At 30.8% G+C, this 14,591-nt stretch overlaps 1 protein-coding gene across 49 annotated transcripts in view; it reads left to right on the top strand.

Annotated features, from left to right (window-relative positions):
• LOC145295927 (tudor domain-containing protein 7-like) overlaps positions 1–14,591 on the top strand; it is a 336,149-nt gene that overhangs the window by 71,532 nt on the left and 250,026 nt on the right. For 27 of the 49 annotated variants that reach the window (XM_080141773.1, XM_080141767.1, XM_080141753.1 and 24 more), the window contains one exon: positions 12,756–12,801. The exons of 15 other annotated variants lie outside the window; for them this stretch is intronic. The gene's annotated coding sequence lies outside the window, so the exon portion shown is untranslated. Of the gene's footprint in view, positions 1–12,755; positions 12,802–13,533; positions 13,660–14,591 lie in introns of those variants that run through there. 7 more of the 49 variants (XM_080141803.1, XM_080141791.1, XM_080141780.1 and 4 more) reach the window with 1 other exon arrangement.

Below are 14,591 nucleotides of genomic sequence, written 5' to 3'. Positions count from 1 at the left end.
TGAGCTGGTGCACCAATCGCTAACCTCTCCTGGATGGACAAAAGGCAAATAAGCATTTTCAATCAAATAAGTCTCACACTGTCTGCTAAGTTCCAACCCTTGTCACATCACTGCATGTGCTTGTTTTACAGGTACTTCCATTGAATATTCTGTGACAAATTTAATGCAATTTTATTGCCTAAGTAAGAATACCTCCAAACACTCTGATAGACAAATTCCCATCCTTTTACTGTAGAGTTGTCAAAAATTTTTAGTATCTTTTTTCCTCAAACTGCTTGCCTTTTGGTATAACCTCTCCGCCTCTTTTCCCAGATTGTACCAAGTGGCAAAAATTTCAATGTAACAAACAAGCATCTTGCTACCTAACTCTTAACCAAGTTGTTCCTACCTATAAATCTGACCCCTGACATGCTTCAGTCGATGTACGCTTTCTTTAAGATGGACAAAAAGTAAAGAAATTCTTTTTTCCTGAACATAAATTTTTCTTGATTCAACTAGTCTTAAGCTGTGTTAAAAACTAAGGTTAAACAAAACGAGTCACATGCTATGGTAACCCCCTTGCAAGAAAAGCAAAAATATTGCCACCCTTATGGCAGTCTATGAAGATGGGGCATCCTTTATACCAGGGTTGCAGAGAAGAAATCTGAGGTTTTACCGTCTTATGGCGAGATCGGTTCTACGCATGCGTCAGATGACGTCATGACCTGATTTAGTTTAAATAGTTGAAGAACTGACTAAATTTCATGTATGTTGTGTTAGCTCAGTTGGTTAGAGCGTTGGTTCATTATCTAAACGTTTTGGGTTCGAATCGTGGTGTGAGATGTCTTTTTTTTTTTTTTTCGATTTTTTAAATTTAAATATTGAACCAGTGTTATTTAAGCCATTTTTCACGTAACATTCGTTTTTCTGTTTTTTTTTTTTACTTCACTTATTCTTAGGTTTTCATTACCCCCCCCCCCCCATACCGACCACACACACCCAAAAACACCCAGGTACCCACCGATTTTTTAAATTTTAATATCGAAACCGGCTTATTTAAGCCATTTTTCACATGTTTTTTTTTGTTTTTTTTGGTTTTAACGTTCGTTTTTCTGTTTTCTTTTGTTTTTGTTCCCCCCCCCCCCCCGTTTATTTTTCAGATAAGTTTTAACGTTCATTTTTCAGTTTTCTTTTTTTTACTTCGCTTATTCTTTTATTGACAATCGCACATACCTCCAAACACCCCCCCCCCCCCGCTAGTCTATATATATATATATATATATAAAAGGCAAATGCGGTGTGCGCGCATTTTTGTATGTCTCGAAAAGGCTTTTTTCACAGACGGTTCCAGAGGGGGGGGGTTTACTATCGCTTAGAAGTGTTTATATACCCCCTAGATAATAATATCTAGGATTCGGGAACGCAGGTTGAGTCTAAATTTATTTACATCGACTTTTACAAAATTATTGCTATTTTGGCTTCTCACATGTTGATTCGGCTTTTTCGTATAAAAAGCGAAACTAATTCACAGCTAAGACATGGTTCTTGGCAATCACGCCGGGAACGTAGTATTCAGCTTTAATGTGAGCAAATTCCTTATATCAGACGATTGCTATTCAATTTCGACAATCCTCTTTTGATGGGGAGCTGGTTCCTCCCCAACATCTTGGAGAAACAAAACCAGCCAAAGTTGAGTAACCCCCCCCCCCCCCCCGCAGTAAATGTTAACTCCGTTATTTCTATTTGACCTCATTAATGAGGTCAAATAAAAGTAATGAGTTAACTTTATTGCGGGCACCTGTCAATTCAAACATCATTCCGTTACTATTTCTTGGTCAGCGAACGGTTAACGTAGCACTTTTTTTTTTTTTTTCACACTTTATTATTTTCCAACTGCGCCTCAAGGCTTCGACTTCAATTCTTCCTACTTACCTACCAAAACGATTTTTTTATTATTCTTTTGTTTTGATTTATCCAAAACCACACACCTCCAAACCCCCCCCCCCCCCGCTAGTGATTATTATAAAAGATGGTTGTTGAATATAAGTTTTTCTCAGCTGTTTAAATATTTTAAATGATAACTGTATAAAAGGACCCATAAACAAAGCCCAGCTCTTGGTCTTATGAAAATGGGGTTCCATTGTATAATCTATGGTAACCTACTCAGGAGAATAAAAACAAAGTTTTGATGTAAAAACCAATGGAAAATGTGATTATTGGTCATCTTGCCATGTCGTGTCAATGAGAGGATCACTGTTGACAGATGTCTCTCTGCAATGTCATCTGTGACCCAAAAATATTTAAAGACCTATGGTGATGAAGAAGTGGCGAGGTGTGTTTATACAACTTGTTGGAAGCGCATGCGTACAATTCTTCACGTAGCTGACAGAAATTTAAAGTATGTTTTTCTACCGCCTGTGCTACAGACCATGCAAATCTGCAACGGGTTTAAATAACCATCTATGAAGTCATGGGCAAGAAAAGGATGATAATGAAAGAAAGAAAAAAAAAAGTGGAATTCTACATTTTTTTTTTTTTTTTTTAGAATGCCGAATCACTAGAGCTTTTACATTCTTATTTCCCCATTTGAATTGATTTTTTTTTCATTCTTCCTCTCTCTCGCTTTATCTTTCTTTCTCTTTTCCTATTTTTTTCTCTCCTTCTTCCTACTATGTTTTCTTTTACCTTCTTTTACCTCCCTTTCCCTCCCCTTGTTCAGAAAATGCACACTTCAGTACCTCCCAGGTTCATTCCTTTTAATGTACTGCTTATTTCTGTCCATTTTTCTTTTTCTATTTCTTATGACTAAAATTTCTTTTCTTGTATTTAATATTTGTCAAACCAAACAAGTTGACACTCTAGCTAGTCTACAATGGCACACAAATATTCGTTTAAATTTATCAAAGTTGTTTTTTTTATCCCTAAGTTCATTGAGTATCCTTTCAACTTTTCAATACCTTTTTATCTTTATCCATCTCTTGGAACAAAATATGATATCAAGTGAAGGATTGTATTTACTTATTGAGCACTGATAGTACATTGGTCTGTCTGAACAATGCAGACCTTGAACCCATGAGAAACGAGGTAATTGTGGTTGTTTGCATTCACACCACCACCACCAATCCACATTGTGTAATAGCCGTTTTGTTGACCTCTTTGCTTGCTCAAGAAAAAAAAATCTAATGTACTGAAAGTTTACTGGTCATCACTTATCAAATAAGGTATACTCGACTTGTTTTGGGCAAGGCGAAACTAAAAACAAAAAACAAAAAAAACGTTACTACAAAATGGAAATAGATTCATCCATCTTCTGTTTATGAAACCGGTCATGCTAATGCATATGTTTTTATCCCCCCCCCTATATATATATGTGTGTATGTATATATATATATATATATATATATATATATATGTATATATATATATATATATATAATTTTTTTAGGCATCCATGTAGTCTTTACAGACAATAGATACTCCATGCAAGGATGTCTGCATGGATAGTCTATTGTGAAGCAAAGGTTGCACACTGCCAAACACCTAAGCTTTCATTGCTTTAGTCTAGTGCTTAGGAAACTTGAAACGATGCCACATCACATGGTATCTTGTATTCTCAAATGATCACTCATTTAGCATTGATAAGGCTAAACTTTGCTTAACTTCATTGAACTGGTGTGTCAACATGATTTTGCCATATACTGTATTTGCGTGATATAAAGTGTATGTGAACCCAATCACTCATCTAAAAAAAAAAAAAAGTAGTTCAAATCCCATTTGTTTGTGCATTGATAGTCACAAAAAAGCTATGGACCTGCAGTTCTCTCTTGAAAAAAAAAAAAAAAAAAAAAAAAAGCAAAGAATAAATTCAAACTTCAATCTCTCACAGCAAGAACTCCTCTCATTACCACAACTTCATAGCACTTTACTACCTTTGTGTGCTTAACATTGTTAAACAGAATTTGCTAAACAGTTTCTTCCAATAACTTCACAATTGTGCAACGTGTTACCATATAATTGCAGCATAATGCTCTTCAAATCCAATATCAACAAATACTTGTTATAAACCACACCCCCATAAGTATTAAAATTTTCTTCATTCCATTCATCATTTTTAATCCTCAATAATATCGTTCAACTGACAATCTACTCCATCTCATTAAACTTTAATTTCTTACAGATATGGATTGATGAGATTGTCACTTGAATGATATTATTGAGGGCTAGCCGGAGGCACCTGGTCTTGCCCGGTCGTAAAATACACTTAAATATATTTTAATCCTTGCAACTTTTGTATTTATTATTACAGAACCAATTATCTATTGTATATTATATTGTACCTCATACATAGTACTGATTTCAACAGATTACTAAAAACTTTAGTGCCATCAGCTAGAATCAAAACCAAAACATTTAGCACTCCAACCGCGTTCCCTACCATTTGAGCTATCAACAGATGAGAAAGATTTAAAATTAAACAACTTCAAGCTATGAATGAATTTGCACATATGCAAAAGTAATAGAAATATGTCAACAAATTGAAATGAACATCTTGCATTTCAACTTGCCCACATGTTTCTGTACATGTTATTTGTCAATCCAAACAAGGATTTTACTCATTATAAACCATCCTTGTTATATGATTAGTCCTATAATTTTAGTGTTATTTGACTAGTAGTTTATTAGTTAAGTATTTTCACATCTACTGTTTTATTTATATAGATTAAAAATGATTAATGGAATGAACAAAATTTATGAGCATGGTTTATAATAAGTATTTATTGAAAATGGATTTGAAAATGATCGTATTGTATGTAGGGAAGTAATCCCATGGTAACATGTTTCACAAATAAGTTCTCGAGTAATCACTTAATTTGCCTACAATCCAAAAGTGCCATCTTTCTATTTAGTAAAGGAGATTTATCAATAAAAAAAATATAAGGTTTTTATTTAATTTGAATATTTAATACCCCTCCCCCCAAAAAAAAACAAATAGAATAAAATAAAAATGGCAAATGGGGGAAATTTCAACTTTTCTGGCCATTGGAAATTAATTTTCAAATGTTTTGATTAGCTGTACCTTCCTAGTGTTGTTCGGGTGGAGACATTTTAGTTAGATAAAAATAAACAAAAAGTGTTTGTAATTTTTTTCTTAAATATGGTTTTTAAAATTGTTTCTGTTTTACTCTTATTTTATTTTTAATTTTAATAAATATTAAATTAATAGTGAATAAAAAATAATTCATCAAAATTATGTATAGGTGTTAGGTACGGGCAAAATGAATGCTGATGCTCAAAATGTATAAACATTTTGACCCACCCCCTTTACTTAAAAAATCACCAAAAATCAGGAAATTAACCAATTTTAATGAAAGTTTCAGTATTTATCAAATGATGATCGCGGAATATAATGAACTAATTATTTTTATTTAAATCCGAGTGGAAATGTATTTTTTTTTTTTTAAACAAAAAATACCTTTACTAAAGTTATAGTTTTCAGTAGTAAATAAAAAACGCAAGAGTTTATTTCTGCTTTTTTGATATAAATAAAGCATCGTAATTTGTAACAATAAAAATAAAATAAAATAATTTTTATAGGAACATTACTAAAAAAGCCCCTAAATCTGTATTAATGAATTCTATATAACTCGAAGAAAAATGAATTTCTCGAACTACCGATATTACCATTGAATTAAGCATTGCTTATTTAATATTTTCACACAAAAAAATTATAATTGCAAAGAATATTTCTATTTTTCTTTTTTTTTTTTTTTTTTTTTTTGAATTACGGGTTTCGCATAATTTTTATATGCAAGATTTTAATAATTTTCTTGCTCGCAACAATGTGAAACTTTCAGCATAACATTTTTTATATAATATTGAACAAGAATTAAGAAAAAAAATTAACTTAAAAATAGAAAAATAAAACATAGAAAAATAATTAAATTAAAAAATGCAAAAGTTAATACAAATGTTCAAAAAAGGAATGTACGGATGCGCGACTGGGGGGGGGGAAACTTCCTCCCTTTTAATTACATGACGTCATTTTCAGTCTTTTGACTGCCTGATATTTTGGACCTTCGTAATTTTCGTGTTTACAAAATTTTAGTTTGTTGCGTTTTGTGAATGCCAAAATCACTTGGTTTTGGACTAATTAATTTATGTTTTGTACAAATAAGGTGTTTTTTTTTTTTATTTAATTCAATATCTTAGGACTTTACTTTACTAATTATCTTTGAAAGAGACCCAGAAAACTAATACTTATCTTTTAAAGGATTTTTTACTTAACTTCAAAATTTAGCTGAATTTGGTAGCTCGCCTTGAAAACATTTTCATAACTTTTTTTTTTTTTTTTCACGTGTACAAATATTTTTTTCCTTTTTGGAAATTAAGTTTAGTCCTTTATCTTTCAAATACAATCAAAAAGTAGTCGGAAACCTACAAAAAAATTATGATAAATCGGCTTTCAAAACTAGGTCCCTCATTTTTGTCCCTACCTAATAGGTGTAATATACAAACATTACGATGGTCATGAGGAATGCTCATCCTCGTGGACAAAGTGTTGCAGAAGTTTGGATTTCTTGAACCACAAAATGGTCAGCAGAAATGGCACAAGACTATACAGAATAGAGTTTGGAGACAAAATGATCTGCTGTAGTGAGCTTGCGAAATATTAAAAAAAATGTTTGGCAAGGGAAAAGTCATGTTAAATCAATAGATATAAACAAGGAAGGACGATATTAGATACTTTTATGAATAGAAGATTTACATTTTTATTTTTTAGCCTTTCGAAAAATGAAAAACGTTAGTGATTCAAACTCCTTATTTTTATGTGTGTATTCGTTTCTTTGATTACTCCTGAAGTATTTTGATTCCACCTAAAAAAAAAAACAACACCCTTCTGTGCATCAATCAGTTTGTGATCTTTTATTTTGTTTTGAATTTAAATTTATTACATGTTCTATTGTATTGTAATAGTGTTGAAGTTTGTTTTTATTTTCATAAGCATTCTTTTCATTTCACAACTGCTTTTAATAGTTTTTTTTATTTAGTATTTTTTTTTCTTTTTAATTAAGTTCACTAATCTGAAATGATTTCATTAACATTTATAAAAATAGACATAAGTTTTGTATCACTTTTATGTTCTTCTGTTAAGATTAAAATCAAGATATAAACCCTGTGTATCGCTTTATTGCAGATCAAGATTTTTTTAATTCTGAAATTGCTATGAAATGCAGAGAAGTGAAATTTGGTACATTGGAAGAGCATAACAAGGTGTCTTATTTCCCTGATTTTTGTGGAATTTGAACAAATATTTTGAAAATTATGCTATTTTTTCTTTTTTCTATTAATTTTAAATGTGTATCACTTTATTGCAAGTGTCTAAAAATGTATATTTTCGGTAATAAAACAATATTCTAACTTCATATTTCTATTTATATGAAATAAAGAACATATCCAGTAACAATATTAACCAAAAACAAGAACGAATTTCACATTATTTTGTTTAAGGAAATAGTTATTTATCAACATAACTCCCATGCTTCAAAATCACTTTGAATAGCCTCTTGTCAACTGATGATGTTAATCGTCGGATTTGAGATGATGTGATGCTATAGGAAACTTCCAAAATCTTCTTCCAAATTTCATTCTTCGACAAAAATTGAACACCTTCATAAACTTTCATCTTTATTATTGACCAGAGCTGCTCAGTTGGGTTTATATCTGAAAAACAAGGTGGTTATGTCATCCAATTTTCTTCTCTAATGACTTTAGGTAGGATGTTGTGGTGGCACGCTAATGGAAGGTCATCAAGCCATGGTGACAAATGCTCATTTAAAAATAAAATATAAGACTGGCTTGTCAATTTGACACCTTCTGGCACTCGAAATGGTCCAATAAGTTTATTGCAGATTATTCCAGTCCAAAACATGACACCTCTACCTTAATGTTGATGACGGAATGAATGAAGGGTAGCAAATATAAAAGGACTTCAAACTTTGGTCCACCTATCTGATCCATTAAGGGTTGTTCTGGCCTTATCGGTGAAAAGAACGTTTTCAAAGCTGGTTTTTATGTATTTCTGAGCCCAAGCTAAATGTTTTTCCTTATGAGTCTGGTTTAAAACAGATCTTTCTATGGGTTTAATGCTTCTTGCAATTTCATTTAAGACATTGCAGCATGTCTTTCTGGACAAGAAAGGTCCAGCCTTGTCAAATAAAGCAGCACTGTTGCTGCCCAGCTGCTTGATAAGTTGACGGCAAATTTTTCTAACATCATGAGCAGAAACTGACTTTGTGTTTTTGTCCTTACTTGGTTTGATGTTTGGATTTTCAACGAATGAAGACAATGTTCTTCAATCTCTTCCAAGCTCCTTGGCTAGATCTATTAGTGATAAACCTTTTGCAAGGCTTGCAACAACGCGTTCCTTTTCACTAGCTGTCAATCAACCATTTTTATGCATTTTGGTAGACCTGCAATAAAGTGATAGACACTTAAAATTACCAGAAAATAGAAATAGGTCGACTTAATTATTATTTCTATTTTGATTAATTATTTACAACATGTCATTATTCATTACATTCATAAAGATATTTCACTTGGTCAATTATTCATTACATTCATAAAGATATTTCACTTGGTCAAAGCCTGCATTTTAAATGCTACACTAAAAATTGACTTCTGGGTCAATAGCACCTAAGATGGAAAATTTTCTATTTTCTAACAAAATTTGAATGGTCATAATTTAATGTCTAATTGTTCTACTAAAATAAATTTGGTATCATTGTTTATGTTTTGAAAAAAAATATGCTACCATATAAAAATATTTTATAATAAAAATAAACTTTTGGTTTGGGATACGTACAAGTACTATTTTTATAATACGGAGACAAACTTTCCTTTTAACTTTTATGTTTTTGCTGCCATTTTCAAGTTTTGATTAGAATTTTTTATCTAAAAGTTAAACCATTCCTGATTAGCTTTTCCAAACTGTTTTTACTAACATTTGAAAAATGGACAATTTGGGAAACTTTTTAAATGCTGAACTTTTTTTTTTAATTTCCACGCGTGTAGTTTAATGTAGCTTTTATCATTTGCTCTTGGGATTCAAATTTCTCAGAATCCATTATTTGAATTTTCCAAGGAATTAAAATTATTTATTTAAAATTTAAAAACTCTCTGTAAAGATTCATTTAGAACAAATGTGACTAAGTCTTGCTAGCAACATTTTAAAAATTGTAAATTTGGGATATCTGTTACTTCACAGCACTGTCTCTCAGACATTCATGTTTCTTTAATCTGGCCAAAATACTTTACAGGAAGATCAATCATGTTGTTTGAAACTTCAATGTTCCTTTGACTAAAAATGAAAAGAAGTGAAAATAAAAATCATATAATTTAGAGGTTTTACATTTTTCTTAACTGCCATAACTGTTCGTAACTTAGTACAACTAGGTCGGACCACATTCTTACTGCTGCTTATCTACACAACTGTTTGATTTATAAGTTGTTTACAGACCAATCTCTAAATACAATTGCTGTATTATTGGATGCTTGTAAATAGTTAATGTGTTGACAAGTGAATACTTCTATTTGTTGGTGATTGGACAACATATTTCAAACAACGTAAATGCTTTTCGTATTTGTCTCTTTTTTATTTTTGATACAAAATCTCATGGTCTAAATCAAAGACTCCGAAAATAGTAGTTCTTAAATGCTAAAAGCAAAATATTATTACTAACGGAAATTTGGTATCTGTCTGAAGATGAAATTATACTATTACTTCTATTATTTAATACTCAATTCATAGTTTTAGTAATATATTATCTCTTCTGTTATCATGACGCTATTCTCTCAGGTATTGCCTCCTCCTTTGGGGAGGGTAGTGTTGTATTTGTTTGTCATGGTTAGAGTGGACCTGGGAGTAATTGTTATTGATATAACTCCACACACCCCAAAGCTTGCATACTTTAAAGTTCAGATGTAGAACCATTGTGGACCTCTGCCTTTGCTACACTAAGCTGATGAAAAAACTTTAAGATGGAGAAGTTTCTGTACTTCAGTAAATTCATGTTGGAATCCTCTTCTCAGTTTCTTTATTGTTTTGAAATAGCACAGGACTAGTTGATGTGGCCTTTTGGCTAGGAGCTAAGTACCAAATTTGTTGCACTTTTTCTTACTCCACACATCTTTCCAATGAAATTATTGTATATACACATATTTATATTCATGAGTAATAAAATGTTTAACCATTTGAGGAAATCTTTAAGTAGGATGGCGCCTTGAATAAATGTGGTATTATTGTTACTGGTGATTCTAGTTTAGAGTAGGATAGATATTTTTTTAGTATTTGTGACCAACAATACCCATTCTCACCTCCTTTTTGAACGGCTTTCTGCCTAATCTGTTGTTAATGTAATTTTGTTTATATTTTGTGCAAATATTGCAAAATTATCTATTCTGATGCTAAATTTCATCTTTTTTATCCTCTGTTAGTGGATGAGAAATCCTTGTAGACTGAGACAATTACTTTTGTTCAAATATAAGTTCTTTTCTTTTTTTTTTTTGCTGGGGGGGGGTATTTTTACCAACATAAACTACCTTGTCTACTTCTGCCCTCGTAGAGATGCAAGGTGTTGAACACAGCAAAGTTTATAAATTGTTTGTGAATTATTGATCATTGCTTTCAGTAATTTATCTGCATCAAGAAGATGCTGGGAGCCTCGTCTGGATTCAATATTGATATCCATTTTGCTTTATTGATATTATTGGCAGCTTTAGTTCAAGCTTGACTTGATGTTTTCAAAAGGTTCTTACTTGTCGGTGTTGTCCATTGTTGATTGAGTTTTACAGTTTATCAATCGTATTAAATGATCAATACATTGTCATATTTGATTTTGACTAATGTACATACTCCAGAGAACTTCTCCACATGCTTGAAAGCAAAATTTCAACTTATCAGTCTTAAGCCAGTCTTTCAGCTGCCAGGAGTGGCATGCCAGTTTTATCCCTTATCAGGTTGGCCTATCTCTTTGATGGCTGTCCTCTTCTTTCTTAAATGAAATTTTCTTTATATGATTTCTTTACATAGCTGGAGTTTTATAAATGATAAACATGTTTAAACTATATTAATTCCTTTTTTTTTAGATTTGACATAAGGTGTATTGAGATTTGGGAAAATCTTTTTCATATATTTTCGGACAGAAATTTGGCTGTTAAGGGTAGAAAGTTCAACGATTTCACATTTGAAAACTCTACCAAACTCTCTCGCCAATTTTGTGTCTAAACACTTGAAATTTTAGATATAGGTTACTTGGACATGGATCTAACTTTATAATTTGATTTGAGCTCAAAACAAATGTTAAGGAGTCATAATCGGGGTCAAAGTTTGAAAAAATTGATCTCTGCGGTCTCTACCAAATTACTCAGCCAATTTTTAGTCTCAACATTTGAAATTTTACGTAAAGTGTATTCAGACATAGGGCAAGCTTTTTAATCATTTTTTTTGCTGAAAATTTGACTTGCAAGGGGTCATGGTTAAAAAAAATTTGACCTTTGTGATCTCTAGCAAACTATTAAGCGAATTTGAAATTTTACATAAAGGGTATTCAGACATGCAGCAAACTTTTTAATCAGTTTTTGGGCAAAAATTTGCCAAGAAGTCAGAGTTGACCTTTGCAGACTCTAAACTCCTTCCCCAATTTTGTGTCTAAACACTTGAAATTTTAGATGTAGATTACTTGGACATGGGTCAAACATTTTAATTTGATTTGAGCCAAAAACAAATGTTAAGGGGCCAATATAAAAAAACAAAAAACAAACAAATTAAAAAAAGAATTCAACCCCTGCGGTCTCTAGCAACTTTTCTCTATGGTAGTTAAGACGGCCTATTATATAGAAAGGCATTACCATACATATGCACTCTTTTTAATATATACATATGCACATAAAGTTATGAACAGTACATAGGGCCCGAGCAAAGCTGGGATGAACTGCTAGTATTAATTAAGCCTCTTTCTGATATCTGCATTTCTGATCTATCTTGCAAAGATCCTCTAAATGGATTAATGAAACTATACTTTCTTGAATTTTTAATTGGCATACATGCAATATGGCATTCCATACGTAATGATGTAATAATTTCTATGAAAAATTATGCAATAATTGGATAGAAATTTAATCAAGAAAGAATTGTAACATTTACTTTAAAATGTAGCTAATTAAAATTGCATGAATACTTTTTAAGAATTTCAAATGCATTTGATGAATTTTCCCTTGATATTCAATAGAGTAGCCTTAAAATAGAATGACAATTACTTATATTTGAAAACATGGCAATTAAGGTGCTCATTTTAATCTGTGCATTCATCGTCGAAAGTGCTATTTCAAAGTGAAGATTAACAATCCCTGGAAAAAAATCACTTAAAAAAAAAAAAAAATTCAAAACTTTTACATCAATCCAATCCAAATTATGTGCCTATATTCAGATTCCATATTACAATCGACAAACTTTCATATGTGCAGTTTATTTTTTAAATATAAAGATTTATTGGAAAAACGAAACAAACTTGAGTGTGATTGACAAAATATAATTTACTCACTGAGATTTGAGGACACTGGAAAAAAAAAATGTAACATTTTTGCATATAATTTAATTTGTTTTATGTTTTTCGTTTTGATTTTTGTTACTTTTGTTTTTGTTTTCATTTTATTTTGTTTCTGCATGATTCAGCATGATTTAGATTTTTGTGATTTGTTTTCGTCCTTTTTTGTTTCAGACTATTTGTGAATGGTAGATTTTCCACATTTTCATTTTCAATTAAGGTATGACTTTTTTTCTCATTTGAAGCTTATTTTTTTTTCGTTGATCTATTTTGAATGCTTGTTATATATAGCCTTTTCAATGGAGGCTTATCATGTCTACTTTTCTTATTGGTTAGGATTGAAGATATTATAAGATTATTACCTGATTTTTAGACTGGTAATTCAGGGATTTGAGATTTCTGCTTTTTTATAAATTGAGAAAAGCGGAATTCCACTTATTTGAATTCAGAAAATACATTTTATTTTTGTTCATAGACTAATTTATGTTTAATCACTACTAGAGCATTGTTTTTAAAAACCTGTTTTTGACGTTTTTATTTTTTTCATCATTTCACTTCTTTTTTTTTTTTTTTTTTTTTCTCTGTTGCTTTATCTCTTTCTGTCTTTAAACTGTACTCACTTGAGAAATTAAGATGGGAGAGGGGGGCAGCCGTGGTTTCCGTGGTAAATTCATGTCAATTTTAGTGTTTGCCATTGGCAACTCATATCTCTGGTAATCGGAACATGTATGTAGAAGGAGTAGGCAAAAATCAGTTTCTAAAAACCTATCAAAATGATAATTTAATATTCTTTTATGAATTTAAAAATTACGAAACATTTTTATCAATCGTATTTATTGCATAACTGTTCTTATATAATATTACATATGAGATTTGAAACATGTAAACAAAATTGCTGTGTATATTTTACACCTGGGGAAACACCTGGTCCATCTGCTTGTTTGTATATATTCAGCCAATGAAAAAATCAAAAACACACAAGTAGATAAAAAAACAAACAAACAAAAACAAAGTAAGTAAATAAATATGTGACTTACAGTTTGTGTTGTCTGGGTGAGTTGGACAATTTCAGAAGCACGTAAGTAAATGTAAAGATTTCTTTTTTTCGTTAGTTGTAATTTTTAAGATTCCTATATCTTCGGCTGCCTTGTATGAAGTGTGAACTATTTTTTAAAATAGCTGAGGTGAACTCTACCTGTGTTTATGAATGTGATCGATTGGATCTAAAATATATACATGTACACACTTTGTAAGAAATGACAAAAACAAGTGTTTCGCCAGTGTTTTCACTTTGAGTGATAGTTTTATATTAATTAATGAAGTGAAAAAAGAAATTTAAAAAAAAAAAACCTGGGAAGTTTCAGAAAAGAAAAAAGTAAGAATAAAAGAAACACCTCTCATGGAAATAGTGAAAGATTTGTTTCTGAATTCATTTCAGATTATGGGAGTAGGATGTCTGACATGCTCTTGGCTTTCTTCCTTTCTCTAAACACTTGAAATGGTTTTGTCTGGCATGTTTCTTTTTTTTTCCGTTTCTTTTTTTTCTGTTTCTTTTTTTTTGTTTCTTTTTTTTTTCGTTTCTTTTTTTTTCGTTTCTTTTTTTTTTTGTTTCTTTTTTTTGTTTCTTTTTTTGTTTCCTTTTTTGTTTCTTTTTTTGTTTCTTTTTTTTTCGTTTCTTTTTTTTCGTTTCTTTTTTTTTCCGTTTCTATTTTTTTGTTTCTTTCTGTTTCTTTTTTTTGTTTCTTTTTTTTTCGTTTGTTTTCTTTTCTATTTTTTCGTTTTTTTTTTCTTTTGTGTTTTTTTCCTTATCTGTGTTTTTTTCCTTATCTGTGTTTTTTTCCTTATCTGTGTTTTTTTCCTTATCTGTGTTTTTTTCCTTATGTGTTTTTTTCCTTATCTGTTTTTTCTTTTTTTCTTTTCTTTTTTCTTTTTCTTTTTTCCTTTTTTCTTTTTCTTTTTCTTTTTTCCTTTTCTTTTTTCCTTTTCTTTTTTCCTTTTCTTTTTTCCGTT

Source organism: Euprymna scolopes, chromosome 16 (genome assembly GCF_053919585.1).
Source record: "Euprymna scolopes isolate OS-2025 chromosome 16, ASM5391958v1, whole genome shotgun sequence".
NCBI classification, from domain to species: Eukaryota; Metazoa; Mollusca; class Cephalopoda; order Sepiida; family Sepiolidae; genus Euprymna; species Euprymna scolopes.
The sequence above is the reverse complement of the archived record's forward strand: the minus strand, read 5'-3'. Positions and strand labels throughout refer to the sequence as shown.